At 38.8% G+C, this 18,467-nt stretch overlaps 1 pseudogene; it reads left to right on the top strand.

Moving 5' to 3' along the window:
• The first annotated feature begins 6,714 nt into the window (after nucleotides 1-6,714).
• On the top strand, nucleotides 6,715-7,436 carry LOC131039382 (probable methyltransferase PMT21; annotated as a pseudogene).
• The last annotated feature ends 11,031 nt before the right edge of the window (nucleotides 7,437-18,467 follow it).

Below are 18,467 nucleotides of genomic sequence, written 5' to 3'. Positions count from 1 at the left end.
GTGATTAGGTCACAACAGTACCATTGTGACTTTAAGTGGGAAATTGGAGACATCATTACTCTTCTCAGCAGGATGATGGGTCTTGAACACTCTAATGTTTTTGATCCCTGGATGTATCAGTTTACCATGTTCATAGGGTAGTCCCATCATTTATCATGGGGAAAGATTATCAATGATGCTTTGTGCGAGCAACTTGCAGCAGTCCCTACCACCATGACTTTCTACATGAATTTATACTTAGTGTATTTGGCAACATCACTCAGACATTTCCCTGGTCTTTCTACCAAGGGTGATTGCTTGCTTATACTTGTGTGGGAATATTATGATCAGCTGCCTCTGAGACCTAGCAGATTACCTTTCAGAAGGGTTCAAGATGCATTCTTTGGTTACTTCATGTGCCAGTTTGACAAGACTCTAAAGAACAGAAGGGTGTCAGATGAAGCATGGGAATGAGTCAATGAGTATGGGTGCTTATTTCTCCAATTCCCAACTTTCACTTACGTAAGAGTCGGATGCTACAATGGGCAGCCATACATGCTTCCTAGATACCCAACTGATAAGATCATTCTTATGGAGTTGGGAAGACAGATCATGGCTGTGCATGCTCATCAATCTGTCAGAAATAAGGTCGGAATGGGGATTTCTACAACAAACCCATTGAAGATTGGCCGGTATTCTCTTGTCACATCCGTCAAAGCCAAAGCTATGGTGATTGAGATGCAGGAGATTAAACTCAAAAGGTTTAAATCAAGGGCAAATTTTGACTACTGGGGTATGAAGGAAAAGATCAAAAAGTCCTTTGTGCATGTGCATTGTATTGAGGACATCTGGGTAGATCTAGATCTCCATACAGAAATGAAAGTTCTCAAGATGGACTATTGCAGGCTTACTGTTGAGCAGGTTATTGATCTAAACCTGGTGGACATTCCGCAAAGAATGATTGATGATGGGAATGTGCTCGATCCAGAGTATGTCTCATGAAGGGTTGAGGAAGCCCCACTTCCTTTAATCCAATGGTCACATAAAGAATGCACGTCCATTCTTGAAAGATTTCAGCCTATCTTGGCTAACACCAACGCTTGGCTTAGAGGTAATGGTGTTAGACTCATCAAGATCAAGGTTGGAAAAGAAGATGACTCTACGGGGCCTCTTGGACGTAAGTTTGAGATTCAGATTGACAACAAGGAAGGTGCATCATCTTCAGGCACTAGGATCGGGTTAGTCGGGCTATAGTGCTTCCTCCTGAGGAGGCGACAGTTCGTGGGAAAGAAAAGTCCCGGCTTCACGTTCATGTGACCGATCTTGATAATCTAGAAGAAGGACAACAATTAGATGATGCTCCTAAGTCACTAGCTTCGGACTCACCTCATGAGTTTCCCTCCTCAGTTTCCATGGAGCTGCCTCTATCTCCTCCTGACATAATAGTGGAGGAGTCTCTTCAGAATGCCGTTCTTATTTCAGCAGTTGAGCCACCTCTTGATCATCAAGAAGAGAGTTTGCTGGAAATTCCTGAGGATACTCCTGCATGTATCCATTTGTCAGAGATTGATACCTCTACTTCTGGCTTTGAAGAATTTATGAGGCAATCTTCATGCCCTTTGGTTACTGAGCAAACCATGGTCGCCATCCAAACAGATACTCTCCCAGGGTGACCACGACTGTTCAAACAGAAACTGCTTCTCGTTCGCCTTCAACAGCTACTAGAGGAGAACTAGTCGTTTTACCTCCATGGCTTAGTTCTTTTACCCCAAAGAGGAAGAAGCAGGAAATCTCTCCTGATGTCTTTGATTATCAACAACTAAAGCAGTCTAGGCCCAAGGTTGCTCAAAAAGCCAAGACAATCTCAAGAGTATTTGTTGACAGTAACAAGATGAAAGTGGCAGAAATTATTGAGCCCTTTGCGGATAAGCCACGTGAGGAAATGCAAGCTGCTGATTACAGGGTTACAAGGATAGAATTCGGTAAACAAACACATGAAGTGGTCAAACATGATGCTCAACAATTCTTAGCCTCACTAGTTCAGCGGTATGATGAACTTCTAGCAAAGAAAGACGAGCTAGAAGAGGAGAATAGGCAACTTGTTGCAGCCGTTCATAAAATTACAAAACCTGTTGGTGAAGGGAGTAATCCTACAAGTTCTTCCGGTTCACAAGAATCAATTCGGGGAGTTGAAAGAGTTGCTCAGAAAGTACAAGCGTTGGATTCTTGGGTGGATCAACTTCATGATTTGTGTGCTCAAGTGTTGAAAGCCATTTTTTCAAATGATGTCTAAATTGGAGACCATTGAAGAAAAAATGAATCATACCTCCGAGACTTTCATACAGAATTTGGAAAGGGTTGAAGGTAGTTTGACAATTTGGCGCACAATGCCCCAACAACAGTCGAGTGTTCTTCAGGAGCATGCCATTATTCCTTCTAGGGTCATGTACTTGGAATTTGAAGAACTTCTAGAGAATAAAGCCCTTGTTCTCAAATCCCTCATTGAAGAGATTGATGATGCAATAAGATTGCGAGTTGAAGTATTCCAAGGTGTTGTTTCCCACTGTGAGAAGACCTCTTGTAATATCATGAGTCAGAATGGAAAGTTGGTACCAGAAGAAGAAGTGCTTACAGATTTATAGATGAAGATTCATAATGAGTGGAGGAGCGAACAATTTTCAGCTACCTCAAATCAGGTTTTGATGAAACATCAAATCTTTTTGCACGAAATCCAGTCCACTTTGGAGAAGAACGATTCTATGCTTCTTCGATGCCATGACACCATTGTGAAGACCATAGTTGTTGCCAAGAACACCCACGAACCAAATCCTGTTGAGCTACGAATGATCATCCAGAAGTTCAAAGGATTCATGTCTTCACATGCTGCAACTTAAGTGTTTTTCAACTCTTAGTTGTATTTTTCCAGAATTGTAATCTCTTAGTTGTAGTTTTTCTTTTGACAAGTTACATGTAAAAACTTTTTGTAAATTGCAAGTCAAGTCTTTACTTGCACTTTTGTAATTACATGTAAATCAACTACAAGTTGTGTTCAGTTAGGACTGTAGTTGGAATAAGTCATAGTTAATTATTGAATAAGTCTTGGTGGTTGAGAGAATCTCTCAAGTTAGTTAGGATCCTCCCACCTTTTTCTCAAGACTCCTCTTCTATAAATACTTGAGGGGTCTATTGTAATCTTTATCTTTTAGAAAGAAAGCAAAAACTCTGCCAAATTGACAACAAAGAAGTCTTTGAGCTTTCATTTGTGAATTCAAGAATTGAAAGAAATAGAAGAAAATTGCTCAAGCTTTGAGTTTTTGTGCTACATTCTTGAGTTTGTGTTCTATATTATCTTTCTTGCAAGTGTTTCTTTAAGAACTTAATCGAATTTGATTTGCAGTCTTTGTGCTGCAAGTATTGGAGGTTAATATAAATTAGACTAAATATTCTTTTGAGAGGAGCTGTAAGACTTTGTGCTTGCACTTGTTCTTAAGAGAGTTTAGAAGCAGATTTTGTAAGAAATAGCTGTGAGTCTTTGAGCTCGTACTAGTTCCTACTGTTTTATGTAGAAAAGAATAAGATATTTCAGTCTTTGTGTTGTTATAATTTGTTCTTGATAGCTTTAGTATAGAAAAGGGTAGATAGGACTTCACATATTCAAGATTTTGAGCTTGATATTGCTGTCCCGTCCTGAAGGAAGTGATGGAAGTCTTTGAGCTTTTAGGAAACTTCATTTCCTTTCTGTCATTTCATTTCACAAGTTGTTATTGCTGTTTTATATTAAATTGCTATCACTTTTCTGTGAAGAGAAAATGATATTGCCTTTCTTGAAAGAAGAAGAAAGACTGCTGTCCCATCCTATTTTAATTTTAAGTTGTAGATAGATAGGGGGAGCCTTTCCTTAATTAGGAGAGTTTTACTCACACACTGTGGCTGAAACCACAATTTTGTATATTTCCCCAAGTGTACAAAATTTTCAACCAACATAGCCCAAGGTAGATGTATACAATTCTTTTAATACATTTAAATACACATTCTTAGGGTTGACACTTCACCTCTTCCTCACCAAGTGGGTTTTCAAATTACCTAACCACTTCATCTTTATCTTCATTATTTTTGATGATTGTCCCTCAAGGATTCTCTAGCCCGAGGATTTTGTTGCCTTCTCATAATGGTTGTTTGATGGAAGAACTTAGTGGTTCTGGCCATAGTAGAACTACTCGCCAAAAACAAAAACTCACCACTGCCCGAATAAAAAACTCAGCAAAAACTCAGCGAATCAGTATTGCAATTTTTAAAACCAACAAATGACTCTTGAAACAAACTGAAACGAAGATATAGAAATGCAAGAAAAGCTCATAAATAACAACACAAAATTTTCTCGTGGAAAACCCTTTCGAGTGAAAAACCATGGCATAAAAGTTTCTTCTATTAGCAAAACAGGGCACCGACCGTGGATACAAACTGAGCACCAACTTAGAAAGACTGAAGCACCCACTTCAGCTGACAAATGCACAAAACTAACTTGAGCACCAACTCAATAAATTGTAGAGGCCCCAACTTCTAATCGGCTGCGTACTTCCAACATTGAGAATGCATTACTCAGAAAAAAAAAACATCACCCAACTCCTTTTCTTTTGCTATAAACAAACAAAGCCTTAAATAAAACTTCCAAATAATGATACACAGTCCCTTTATATTGGCATATTCAACCAGCAATGAAATAATGTGAAGAACATCGATATTAGCTTGGCTGAACCAGACTTCAATCACGCACAGTAGCAACAATCACACACACAGGCAAGAAGCAATATGTCTTCCAGCTTACACACACAAACATACAACACTCTGTGTATATTGATTCAATTAGAGACATGCTAAAGAACAACCTCTTGTTCTGTGTATTTTTCTTCTTCAAGAATCACACACACACACACCACTCAGACAACTCTATATCTTTTTCATGTATCGAATCTTTACACCTTCAGAAAAAATCGTATCCATTCCACTCTCCCACTACGGAAAATAAAGGTAGGCATTATTATTGTTTTTTAAAAGAAACTTTTGTAACTGTCCACGGCAACTCAGACTTCATCAAAAGGCAGAAACTTAGTCAATGAATTATAGCCGGCAGCTCCAATTAAAATGTCCCAAAAATCGCGCCACCATTCACCACGACTTCACTGTGTTATACTTCGTATATCCTTTTCTAGTGGAGAAGATTTGCCAAGTCACCAAAAAAAAACGTAACTCTTCAAAAATGCCTCCAGCACACTCCAAGATTAAAGTTTCCGAGTTTGTATTTTTAAACAAGAGCCAATTTTATAAAGGAAAACGACACTTGAAAACCACAACGGCATCTCCCACAATCAAAGAGAGACCACGATGTTTTAAAAAAAAAAAAAATCTCTCGAAACTTTCCATAAAAATCCTTTATAAATGAACCACTCAAAATCGTGGTCCACGACTTCAGCCAATTATCAAATTCAATGCTAAAACAAAAACACAACCTCATTCTCTTATGGTGGCAAAAAAATGAAAGAAAAAAATAACCTTTAAGCACCCCATGATCTGACACATTCTGTGCTTTGTCATAAAGCTGCCACAAAGAAGACAAAAATTATTTCAACCTCCCACGACATTAAAAAGATTATCCTTACATTAAAAATATTCGATGCCTAAAATGTGTTCACATGATGACATGGCAAGTTTGCTGACTTGGCATGAGAAGAAGATGTGGCAAAAATGTCTGGTTCAACTGCTAACAAATTGGACAAGCAAGCACACAACCTGCTCAAGAAAACACACAGGCAGGTCAAGCTCCTCAAGCTCCTCAAGCAGATTAAGCTCCTCAAGCATCTCAAGCAACTCAAATAAACTTCATAATTAACCTTGACATTGTTGCCCCATATTTGACATACCCAAAATTTGAACTTCAAATTGGCCCCAATGTTGAATGAAGGCCCAATTATGTGTCTATGCGTAATGAGTGAGCATGTGATCCAATGTTGTTGTCAGTAAAAATGTGGAAAATGGATGAATTTTGAAAATTACAAAGAATTGAGGGAAATCGTTTTGTAGACAGGTCCTAAGCATCATTTTATACCATATAACCAATTTTTGCCTGAACCCAGTTCACAGTTTGCTATATTTTAAACTTTCAAATTTTGATGTCCCTCACTCGCAAATAATTAAAATCCCTCACCCTAGGTATCGTCATGAGGAATAAATGATGGTACTTTCTCATTTCCCTACCATCAACTTGTGTTTCAAATTTCAGAGCCTAACTCCTTAACATTTAAAAGTTATGGCCCTTTTTCCTAAATTTGGGTATTAAACTTTAATGGGAAATATTTAAATTATTTTTCAAAAATAATTTAATATGTTAAATTGGTTTCAATATTGTGATCATTTCGGGGAAAAAGTTATTTAAAAATACCATTATTTTCATTTCCCCTTTCTCCCACTTCGTGGTCAATGGCTCCTAAAGGTCAAAATCACAACCCTTGAGAGAAAATGGTTAGGAATGCTCCGTTTTCAAGCATTCTTAACCCAAATTTATAACCTCAAAAAGAAAAGGTTTGGATTGCTCCAAAATGGAGCATCTCCAACCTTATTTTCTACCCTTGTGTGGGCCCGCTTTATGAGTTAAATAAAAAAGTTAGAAATGCTCTGTATTGGAGCATCCTTAACCTTTTTCACAAGATGAATAAAAGATGCTTAAAGAAATGTTGTCTCATGGAATGCAGCAGCGAATATCAAGATTATACTCCATGCATAGACCCACAGAGATGGATGAAGTATGATATGCCCAGGTTGGCATTTAGGGAGCGACGTTGTCCATTACTTTCTGAAAGAACTGATTGCCTAATTTCTCCACCAGAGGGTTACAAGCTACCTATTATATGGCCAACAAGCAAGGATGAGTGTTGGTACAGGAATGTTTCGTATGAATGGATTAACAATGAAAAATCAAACCGGGATTGGGTGAGGAAGGAAGGGGAGAAGTTTCTCTTTCTAGGTGTAGGTACAATGTTTCCCAGAGGAGTTAGCGAATATGTGGATCGAACGGAAGATTTGCTTCCAAAAATGAAAGATGGTACTGTTCAAACTGCACTTGATACCGAATGTGGGGTTGCAAGTTGGGGTGGCGATTTATTGAATCGTGGAATTATCACATTGTCTTTGGCATCTAGAGATAATCATGAAGCTCAGGCGCAGTTTGCACTTGAACGGGGAATTCCTGCAATTCTTGGTATCATCTCCACACAGCGGCTCCCATATCCATTCAATGCATTTGACATGGCTCACTGCTCTCGTTGTCTCATTCCTTGGACAAAATTTGGTGGAGTATACCTTTGGAAATAGATAGAATACTGCAGCCAAAAGGTTTCTGGGTGCTATCTGGACCACTAGTTAACTATGAAAATAGATGGCGAGGATGGACACAAAGAGCGTAGAATGTTTGACAAAATGCTTCAAAGGAAATGCATCCCATAATGTGTTTGATCATGGTTGACATGTGGTGGCTATTTGCAGGAAACTTTACACCTTATATTATGATGCCGGTTGGACCTGTGGTGGTTGAGTGAACGTATTCTCTTATTGTAGAAGCGAACATATATGCAAAATCTCGATGCACAGACAAGGTGATAGCATAGACAACGCACACAAAGTGTTTGACATAGTGCTTCAAAGAGATGCCATCTCAAGGAACGAGGTGAAAAGATTGCAGGATATGCACAATGCAATTGGCGGGTGTAAAGCCAAATTCTGTAATCCTTTGCTAGCATCCTTCCACCTTTACCAAAACGGGAGCTTTTTAATAGTACTTCAACATTCATCAAAGCATAAAAGGATAAAGGAATTTAGTCAGATGTTGTAGTTGCAACTGCTCTAGAGACATGACTGCAAATCGTGGAGACAAGACAATGCCCTTGCAACTGCTCTGGTCGACATGACTGCAAACCGTGGAAGCATGGCAAAGGTTAGAATTGCTTTGGTAGACATGACTGCAAACCGTGGAAGCATGGTAAAGCTGCAAACTGTTTGACCAAATAACGTGGTGACATGAATGCAAATCGTGGAATCATAGCCAAAGCCGTAAATTGCTTGACAAAATCATATGTTTGTATAGCTGCAAATCGTGAAGCATAACAAAGGTGCAACTGCTCTGGTAGACATGAATGCAGATCGTGGAGGCATAGACAATACACGTAAAGTGTTTGAAGTGCTACGGAATGTGGAAGCTTAGACAAGGCCCGCAACTTGTTTGACAGTCCACTTCAAAGAGACGGTATCTCATGGAATCCAATGCATGCAAAATGTGGAAGTGTAGAACTGTTCGACGACATGCTTAAAAGAATGTCATAGTGAATAGAGTAATCGCAGGAAGACATACACAATCATGTCTTGAAAGAGTTTTAGAAACTTGAAGTAGATGCAGTTGGCGGGTGTAAAGCCAAATTTTACAACCCTTTGCTATTATCCTTATTGCCCGTGCCAAAATGTGAGTTTTGGAGCAGTGAAGAGACATCCATCAAAGCATGATTAAAGGCGGATCTTTGTCAGATATTATAGTTAGAAATGCTCAAGTTGATATGCACGCAGTGAACCGTGGACGTGAATGCAAAGTCTACAAACACAGACAACACACCCGACTTGTTGACAAAATGCCTAGAAGAGAAAGTCCACTCAGTTTAATGTGGTCTCTGAGCCCGATATGTTGTAGAGTATACATAGAATTGGAGCATAGCTAACACATTTGAATTCTTTGATAGACCGCATCAATGAGTTATCATCTCATCGAATGCAATGATTGAAAGATTGGTAAAAAAAACAAACTGATTCAATGAAAAGTTTTAGAAACTTCAAATATATGCAATTGATAAAGGATGCCTCAGGTGGATGTATCAGATGGAACGTGAGTTATTTGTTAGAATGCCTCGAGGAAGAAGATTATTATGTCAAGGAATGAAATGAGATGATTATAGAGTTTGCACAAAATGAATTGATTAAAAATGTTGTCTTACAACCTCTGTCGGCACTTGCTTTATTGAGGACGTATTTTCCTGGTGCATATAGAAGATAGTTAATTATTGCATCCTACACAAGACATGAATGTTTGACAGATTCTTTCGAGTAGACACCAACTCGTGAACAAATGATTGTAAGAGATGCTCGAATTAAGATGCAATTGGTTGCGGTGTATGTGTGGACGTGCTCTCTTGGTGCATGCAGATTTTATATGAATATCAACTGAAATGTTGAAAAAGCTTTAAAAACCTTCATGGAAGCAAAATTAGTAAGCGTAAAGCTCATTCTACAACCTATGTCAACATCCTCGGAACTCGTACTAAAGTGAAGTATTGTTATCCATCAAATATGAAAGGATGCCTGCAAATATAATTCGATGAAAGGAGATTCAAAGGATTTCATACAAATGTGCAGATAATGAGTGTAAAGCTATGATTGTCTAACATTTTCCAGCATGTAGCTACACTCCGCAGTGTAAGCAGAAAGTTCATGATGAAATAGTTACAAAGATAAAGATGCAGATGAAGACATGGAGGCCACCTCGACAAAATCGAAACGAGTTATTTCTTCAATGTAATGGGTTTGAAATTCCTTTTTGTAAAAAGTGACTTATGACACTTATTGTAACCAAAGGTTAGAAAGTTGACTTCTTCTACGCATAAATGTGTAAGTTATTAACTCATTTGAAATTTAAGCAGAAAAGAGTTAGTTATTAACCCAGGATTGAAGTTGGTTATAAGGTAGTTATCCTACAAGCCTATAAATACAAGACTTTTGCATTGTAGGGGGGACTTTTACAGAGGGAAAACTTTGCAGAATTTTGTAGAGGAACTAAGTGAGAACTTTTGATGTTCATACCTTGGTACTAAGGGGTTTTTGAACTTGTATATTTTCAAAAAGAATAATGAAGAATGCATTGAGTTCGTGTGTCTTGAATGTATTCATGAGTTATTGTTACTAATTTCTCGTATGTTGAATTAGTAATCCCTTTATGTATTGGTGAAACCTATTGATGAAACACATCATTTCATGGTATCTTGACTTGCATGTGCTAGTGCAACCTATCTCTTCGTATGTCAAGGTTTATTGTACTTCTTTCATCATCGTTGCATGACTAACCTATTTGGCGGTGACCCCTTTTGTAATTGTTATCATTTAGGGAATCCTACTTGGTATTCGTATGACTTCTAGTAGGGTTTCTATTATTAATCTTGTTTAAGTTCTATGTTTTTCTCCTTTATGTACTTTCAGGTTAAAAGTACACAAAAATCCTAAATACCCCTATCATACGAGGGAGCTGCCCCTCTCAAACGCAGAGGAAGATTGTGGTTTTACTCCAATCTCTCCAACTGTTGAAACATTTGTCACTGCTCATCGGGTAAATAGGGTCAGTTTCAGATAAACGACCGCAGTGACAAATCTGTTTACCAATAGACATCAATGACAAAAATTTGATTATCCACCACCTCGCCAAAATGAGGTTGAGGGTAGGACCCCTTGCGGGGGTCTGAGGGTGAGAGAGAGAGGGGTAGAGAGATAGGTCTAGATCTTGGGGGAGAGAGGAGAGTGTTAGAGAGAGGGGATAGAGGAAGAGTGATAGGGAGGTAGATAGGTCTAGAATTTGGGGCAGATAAAGTGAGATAGAGAGAGCTAGAGAATGCTGATAGGAGTCTACTTATTACTGAAATTTGACTAAGTTTGAAAATATAGATCTTCTAAAACCTAGAATTTGCATTATAACTTCTAGAGATTTGAAACCACTCTCAAATATTCAGCCAATATATACATGAAATATAACTTAAAGTATAAGAAAGGAAAAAGACATTGATTTCAATATCTTTTTCCTTTCTTACACTTAAATGTTAATATTTCATGTATTCTGATGAAGAGAATGAGACCGACTTGAAAAAAAATTTAGATAATTTTTTGATGTGTTTGTGCCTCTTTTTTTTATGTAGTCGAGTTTTTGCCAGAGACTCACCGAGTTTTTGTGAAAAACTCACCAAAAACTCGGCAAGCTTTTGTGGCGAGTCAATGGTGAAATTACTCGCCTGAGCCAAAAACTCGTGAGTTTTTGAAAACGCACCGAGTTTTCGACGAGTAGTCCATGTATTTTTCCTGACTCTAAACCCATTCTTTAAGACAGTTGATCTAGGAGCTCTACCTTTGTCTCTAGAAAATCTCTTCTCCCTTATAGATCTCTTCCAACATTTCCAAAGATTCTTCTTCATTTGCTTTGTGATCCTTATCTAGACTATGGTGTTGGATGGCATCATGCACCATCCTTGCTTTATTGTCTATTTGTTCAATTGTGTGAGATACCCTTACTGATTTCACCCCAAATCCTTGTAATATTTTCCTAACAATTTTGACGAACAGTTGCAAAATGTCTAATGTTCAGAACTTAATATTTGCAGAACAGATTTGGATTGTAACTAACTTCACATTTTATAAGAATTCAGAGTATTACAACATAGTGCTCCTTATCAGCAATGTCTTCCAACTTATTTACATTCAAACTTAATCAAGTAAACAGAGATATTTGCTCATAACAAATGAACAGCTATTATTGGATGGATTTGCAGAAATTCAGAATAACTTTGATAGAGAATTTCATAAATTTGAGTTTGATATAAATATTGACCAATTTGCAGTACTGTGTGCAAATGATTAATATAAATCCCTGCAAACTTTTGACTTGGAAATGCTGCAGAAATACTATGCACTTTGACTGTGAAATGACCATGTCCCAGTTGATAAACTCATGCAACCCACTGTTACTTGGACTTGCACAAACAACATTAAGTATCCATCAATGTCCAAGGTCTGCGTTGGTGTTATCACTCCTCACGTCCTTGCCTAGGAATTTGTCTCAATGGAGACTTCACAAATTTGCCCAAATGTGAATTCCACCATGAATCTACCCTTTAAGAAGAGCTAGGTTCTCGTCCTACCATTTTGTCAATCTTCAGAAAGTTTTCATCCTCAGAAATCTGCTTTAAAGCTTCATAAATCCAATCATACCAAATCCATGAGCATCCTTACTTCACCTATCCAGCCTCCTTATAAAGAACTCCAGGAAACTTCTAGAGATTAGTAAGCATCTAGAAGATTATGTTACTTCCCATACTAGGTTACATTCCATTTTTGCCACAGCTGGAGAAATTTAAATACTTTCCACATTTGGTTACATTCAATATTTGACACAGAAGGAGAAATTTAAATACTTTCCACATTTGGTTACATTCAATATTTGTCACAGCAGGAGAAATTTAAATTCTTTTCACATTAGGTTACATTCTATTTTTGTTACAGCTGGAGAAATTTAAATACTTTCCATATTAGGTTACATCACATTTTTGTCACATTATTTCCACTCTTTTTTTTGATTGGTAATGAGCCAAAGTCGAATTGCTTTTGACTGGAGCTACGAACTAGTGAGACCACATTTTTGAGGGGCCTCATCCTCAAATTTGATCGGCAATGTTGATGGCGAAAATCGTACTTCTACTCTTTCGATCAACACATAATAGAATATCGAGATAATCCCATTCTCTCTTGCATAAGGAGGCTTTTAATGCTACTAAGACGATCACAAGAAGGCGACCTCAAGGTTTAAACTGTCAGTTCTTGACTGCGGATAATTCAATGGTTCATGTGTTTTGCTGGTAAACACAAAGGGACTTACGTTTATGGGTAGGATAGGCTTCAAGGCCCGTAGGGCGTCCCTAAGACTCTACAAGTCTTATTCTCATCAAATTTACGTCAGATTTGATGCCATTTGACAGATATCAACTTCAGATTTATAAAGAAATAGAAAAAGAGAATAGGGAAGAGATATTAAACTACTCTAACTAAAATAGCATATCTGGGCAAATAGACAGAAACTTTAAATTACCATGTTCTTCTTTGCCAGTTAGACACGACTAGGTAGAACTAGTGCAATCTTCAAGGGGTAATCAGATTTTTAAACCATTAAATACAAGTGCTGAATCCAAAACGTACATTCATACAAACATTTAACATTCAAACTCAACTTATAGAAATGTTCAGACTAACCATACATGGGGATTAACAGTCAGCTAATCCTTAATGGTATGAACGTAAAATTTCCATCAAATATCTACCCACACAAACTATTTGTAAATCAAATACATAACAAAAATTTAAATGTGGAAGAAGGGAACTATGCACTCACAAGAAAATAGATATAGCTTGAACTTCCATTAATCCTATATATATTTTGGCAGAGTTTCAGCAACAATTCTTGACTTCTTACCCAAAATAGGAGAAAACTAGTCCCCTTTATATAGAGTTTCAAAATCTAGATGAATGGCCAAGATTAAACTAAACAAGTGGCCCAGATTCATCCATACAACATGTCTACCCATGCCTAGTTAATATGGGACATATCTTCCCAACTAACTTAACAACTACCAGCCATAAAGCTATCCCAAAAAGTGCATAGCACGGAGTTAAAAAACAAAAAAGAGTACTTTGGTAGCTGGGGAGAAATAATTAACTTTGGGGATTGCACTTTTGTCATCCCAAAGTAGATATTTTCCCCTTTTACGATAAAAATTCCTTTTCACCTTCTAAGTACTCTTCCCAAATATCCCAGCTTGTAGTTCGCTCTGCCCAAACACACTCTTGGAGCAAGGCAGATGGAACATACTACTTTAAGAGGAGGAAGAGGTGGATTATTCATTCGGAAATCAATGTCTACATGGTGATTGTCTATCCTTCCAATTTGCTCAACCAGTCCATTTTGTTGGTCTTAAAATCCTGTATTGTTGCACGCAACTTGCTAGCGAACTCTTTATCATCTTTGGTATATGGAGTTCTATCATTTTCAGCTGGTTTTTCTAGCGTACTTTCAACTCTCCACACTCCATCTCAGGCTGCCAATCACTAATCAAAGTTCGCAGGATTCCTTTACAAAAGGTCCCGACATTGAGTAGGGTTGTTTCACATTCTTTCCATCCTTTGTTGATGTAGTCTACGATGTCACTCTTCATACCTAAAATTTGACACCAATTTCCCAAGGTATTGACATCATGAGGCCCGAGGATTTGCTGCACTGTGGGAATCTAGGAATGGGTCCACAATAACGCCCTAATGATGGGGAGAGGCGCATCAACTGCCTTCTGAAATTACCCAACTTCGTCCTTGATAGTCTGCAGCCTCTGGCAAGCTTTCTTCGTGTCCAACCTCATGCCAGTTGCCTCCTCTAGTACCCGGTTCCATGTTTGCGTTATATCTTCAATCCATTGTCTAGTTGCCTTGGCTATGTCCCGAACACTCAAATTTTGCAATTGTTTTCTGCACCAACGCTACAAGAGGGACATAGGCCTCACTTGTGTGCTGTAGCGGCTTCAACAAGTGGTCTATATAATTTTCAGCCTACTGTGCCTGAGCCTCATACATTTCTCTCTTTGGAGTCATCCTTTCCAGTTGGCTCAGTATTGTCTCCACAAAGTCCTTGAACTCTTCCACCTACTTTTAGTCACCTTTCCCATTGGGATCGACATAACATTATAATCAGCCAGTGCAACTTCCTCGACTAATTTGCCTTCTGGTGGAGTAGCAATGTGCATTGTTCGGTTCTTTTGTCCATCTTTAGTCACCTTGGAATATGTCTTCGGTTTGTTTTTCTCCTTAACCTGGGGCTCTCCTATTCGGGAGAAGAGGTCATCTAGGCTTATAGGTGGCCTTACGGTGGTTTTCGTTTGGGCTCGGGCCTGCAACCATGTAGGAGGGACGGATTGTCCTGAAGTGACAACTAACTCCCTGTTCTAATCTGCTGAAGCTACAGTTGACTCACTTTCTACCTGTTGTGACCTTTTTCACACATCGCCCCATTGCAAATGGGGACCCTCTCTTTTACTGCTTTCTAGGGTTTTGTTAGTGTCCTATGAACTTCTGCTACAGTTTCACCAAGCCTTGTCCAGTTTTGAGCATTTCAGGCCTTGACGATTGAAAGTTAGTTTTTTGCAAATTATGTGATTCTGAAATACGAACACCACTAGAGTGCTTAGAAAGGCCAAAGGACGAAGATCGCAATTGATTTGGACGAATTTGGACAACTTTCTATTTTTAGAAAGTTTTCTTTTTTGCTTTTTCCTATTTTTTAGGAAGTTTGGTTTTTGGCATTTTCAGCCCGATCCCCGGTGTGGGTATTTTTAGAAAGTTTTTCCTATTTTTTTAGGGATAACTGCTTTTTGCTTTTTCGGGATGCGAACCTAGGGTTTACACTTGCACCATTGACCAACTTCGACCGGAACTCGAAAATTCCAAGTTTTGACCTAAAAAAGCTTAATCCCTAGATTTTAGGCTTTTTGTTTTTTCGGGATGCGAACCTAGGGTTTACACTTGCACCACTGACCAACTTCGACCGGGATCCAAAAATCCCAAGTTTGGACCTAAAAAGCCAAATCCCTACATTTTAGGAGGCGTGATGCCTCAGATGATCCACCTAGGCATGGATTTCAAATTTCAAGTTAATCCGGTTAAATTTGATGAAGTTGTGAAATTTTGAAATTTTTCTAAGAATTCTTCTAAGTCCGGCTAACGAAGGTTTTAAAGTATGGTTGCAGGTTCAAATGATGCCATGATGCGGGATGCCATGAAGGAGAACCCTCAAAAGTCCGCCCAAGGGGTGCAATCAAAAGTCCGCCATCCTAGACATACATCAGACTCCGCCATGTGTTGAGGAAGCGTCAAAGGCCGCCCATGTGGGAGCACCTTCCAAAGTCCGCCATGTGGGAACCTAGTGAAAACTCCGCCCTACCCTAGCACCTTGGTGGCCAACACTCCGAAGTCCACCATAGGTTAGGAAAGACTAAGGGGAGGGAAGTTTAAACTCCGCCATATCCTTGGTGCCACCTCTAAAGTCCGCCCTACCCTAGCAAAATGATGGAGAGGTCTAGAAGTGCGCCCATGAGGAGAGTCCTTAGAAGTCCGCCCAGGCTAGAGGGTTCACCAAAGTCCGCTCTAGGAAAAGGTAACTCCAAAGTCCGCCTAGGCCATGTAGAGGCCTTCTCAAAACTCCGCCCTACCCTAGCAAGATGAGGGTGATCTCATCAAAGTCCGCCCATGTTGGAGATGTCTTAGAAGTCTGCCTAGGGGATGTGTTCAAAGTCCGCCCAAGATCTTCAAATGGTGGAGGTGCCACTAAACTCCGCCCTAGGCCATGTGAAGTCATCAAAGTCCGCCCAAGGTGCAAAGTTAATGTTGAAGACCCTCTAAACTCCGCTATGCCTTGGAGAGGTAAGGAAAGTTCGCCAATATTTGAAGATGAAGAAGGTAAGCCTCCAAAAGTCCCCCTACACATGAAAGTCAAACAAAATCAACAAGATGCCAGTGATGTCATCAAAATCCATAAGGATTTCAAACTTGGAAACCAAAATAGAAAGTTTTTTTTTTTTTTTTTGGAAGAAAATATTTAAGGATTATTGAATATTTTCAAACTTAAATCCAAAATGGAAAGTTTTTTTTTGGAAAAGAATATTGGAAGATTATTAGATATTTTCAAACAAATCAAAATGGAAAGTTTTTTTTTGAAAGAGAAAAACTTGGAAACATGAAGTTAAAATTAGGAAGTATGAGTTGGAAGATTTTAAGGGTTTCTACTTGAGGATTTAACCTTGTCTACAAATACTTCATTATCAACTTCATTATTACACCAAGAAGTTTGAAGTTACTAAGGAGAGCTTAGTAAAGTATTTCAGTTTGAAGATCATCTGGAGAAAATTTTAGATATTGTTGGAAGTTGGATAACTTTTTTGACAAAAGTTTCACGGATTTTGGAGAAAGGCAACTAGTACGAGGAAGAATTATCTAAACTTTTCTGAATTATCTGAGTGTTCTGGAGAAAATTCTAGCCTTACTTCCATCCAATTTGAAGGTGAAATTAAAATTATGAATTTTCTGAATATTTTCCAGAATTTAATAAATGATTTTTTTTCAAAAATTTTGGAGAAAGAAATCTTTTGTTTTTGGCTAAGTATGAATTTTTTTGAAGTTTTGACACTTGGTGGTAACCACAACCAGCCTTAAGATTGAGGGTTTTTGAGGTGAAAATTCAATTTTTATGGCTAAGTATGAGAATAACAAAAATGAAAATTTTCCAACACTTAGCCATTTCGCAGCCCCGTTATTTTCGAAATTTTGCAATTTATCTTCTGAACTTAAAATTTCATTGTTTATCTGCAGGTCCTCGACATTATGAAATTTCAAGTGGATAAAGATGCTCCCCCGGAGTCGAGGTTGACTTCAAAATGGAAGAACGTCAGCGACACCAACCTCAGACACATCAATTTGAGGGAATTTAAGAAGCGAATGTTTGGTCTGGACAACCTTGTGCCTACCACCATTGCGCGAAAGATGATGAAGAGTGGCATCGTGCATGTTGCTGACTTCCTCCCCACCATGCAGTGCAATGAACTAGTAGTCGAATGTGCCAAACACTACAACTCCATCAACAAAGACATTGTTGCACCTGATGGAAGAGTGCTGGCGAACATCAGTGATGAGGCCATTAGAGAGGCCTTCAGGATCCCAGAGTATCACAACACAGTGTATATGACAAAGGACGAAGCTGACAGTCTGTATCAGGACCACCTGGAGGAATATGATGCCATAGTCAACCATTCCTGGCTAGACAAGCTGAGGAAGGGCGCCTCCAAACTTCAGAGGAAGAGCCTAGTGCGAGCATACTTCAAGGAAGACATCAGAGACATGATCGTCCTGCTCAATAGAATAATGGGAAATCCTCAAGGAGCTCCACTTGAACCCTGGATGTATTATTTCATTAATGAATTCATTAATGAAATAATCAATGGAGTAAAAATGATAGACTTGGCCAAGATGATCAGCGACAACCTAGACAGCCAACTGAGGAACTTGGAGATGAATAGGACTTTCTTCATGAGTTCTTACCTGCTTTATTTATTCCTTGGCCAGGACCTACAGGTACATAGGTCTCACTTGTAGAGGAGAAGTTGGGAATAAGGAGAACCAATTTCCAGTGTATGATTGCTATCCCCAGCTCCACATGGAAGAGAAATTCCATTTCAAAAGGGTGAATGATACTTTCCTTATGCACATTACTCAGACACTTCAAGGCAGGCTGCACCAAAGACTCTCTCAAGAGTCTATGGACTTCATCAGTCGGTTCAGGTATTGGTACATCCAATATCCAAAGTTCACTTACCTCCGAATTCAGGGATTCTCCAGGCCTCCATACAAGCTTCCAACTTACCCTACCAACCGAGTGGTGTTGCTCAAGGTTGTGAGACAATTGGAGGAGTATATAGTGATTCAAAGGGATAAGCAAAAGAAGGCAGGAACGTCCTCACTTACAATTGGCAATGGGCTGGAAACATGTCCGTCATCACAAGCTGCTGCGACCGCTGACAAAGAGCTAGCCTGGTATCCGTTATATCATTACAAAG

Source organism: Cryptomeria japonica, chromosome 10 (genome assembly GCF_030272615.1).
Source record: "Cryptomeria japonica chromosome 10, Sugi_1.0, whole genome shotgun sequence".
Taxonomy (NCBI): Eukaryota; Viridiplantae; Streptophyta; class Pinopsida; order Cupressales; family Cupressaceae; genus Cryptomeria; species Cryptomeria japonica.
This window is presented reverse-complemented; position numbering and strand designations above follow the sequence as displayed.